This window comes from Ursus maritimus, unplaced genomic scaffold, assembly GCF_017311325.1.
Source record: "Ursus maritimus isolate PB19 unplaced genomic scaffold, ASM1731132v1 scaffold_14, whole genome shotgun sequence".
NCBI classification, from domain to species: Eukaryota; Metazoa; Chordata; class Mammalia; order Carnivora; family Ursidae; genus Ursus; species Ursus maritimus.
This window is the reverse complement of record NW_024423786.1, coordinates 54,220,964-54,222,017: the sequence shown is the minus strand read 5'-3', so window position 1 is coordinate 54,222,017 and position 1,054 is coordinate 54,220,964.

The following is a 1,054-nucleotide window of genomic DNA, read 5'->3' as shown; positions in this document are numbered from 1 at the left end:
ACTCCCCCCAGCTAGCCAGGGAGGCAGGGGAGCTGTGGCCCAGGCTGAGCAGAGCTCCAATGAATTCAGCTCCAGGAAAGCCAATTAAAGCTGGCAGGGGGCCCAGTGGGAGATCCAGGAGGAAGAGGGGAAGGAGGCCCCCACTGAGCCTGGTTGGGGGCACATGGAGAAAGACCTGTGTGCAGAGACACATGATGGGGGCATCTGGGCCCCCCAGATGCAGAAGGGTCAAAGTTCTGTCCTTGCCTCCTCCCCCTGCCCCTGCTCCCACCAACTCCTGATTAGGAAGACAGGGAAGCCAAGGATACCCAGAGGGTGACAGGGTCCCTTGGGGATAAAAATCTCAAGGGACAGCCTGGGAAACACCCCCTCATCCCGTACCCCTTGGCCACCCAGGAGAATGCTGAACAGGTGGCTGGATCTCCTTGATCAACAAGGGTCAGCTGGTCTGTCTCTTGGTCAGCCACTCCTCATGGGGTCCACTCCTCCAGGCAGGGAGGTGGGGAGTGGGAAGGACCCTCCCAGGGGAAAGCAGGCCATGCCTCCTGGAAGCCTTCCAGGAATGCTGCAGGCCCTTCGCTGGGGATTCCCCAATGCCCAGGTGCCTCCCCCAACTCCCCCAGCCCCTTTTGGAGCTTCCTCCCCTCCCTGAGCCCCTCCTCTGAGACCTCCTCTCCTTTGGCCTCTTCTCTGAACCATACTCAGACTCCTCCTCTTTGTGAGCTCCCTCTCACCTGCTGAGTCCCCTTCCCCCTCCTCCTCTTGACTCCTCCTAGCCCCCCATCCCTGGGACTTGGGGCTGAAAGTCCCCAATAGGGCCTAGGTTGAGAGGCTCCACGATTCTTACCCTACCAGGTTTCTGGGATTTGGGGAGAAAGGGCTCCCATCCATCCCCCCTTCTCAGCAGCAGAGCAGGGGGTTTGTGGGTCCCTAGCAAACATTTTGTGGGTGACATGGGACGGGGGCCGCAATTTGGGACCACTCTGTGGCTGTCAGCTGTGGGTGGGTACACCTGGGGATTTGGTGCACGGAGGTGGGGAGCACAGCTTGTGAA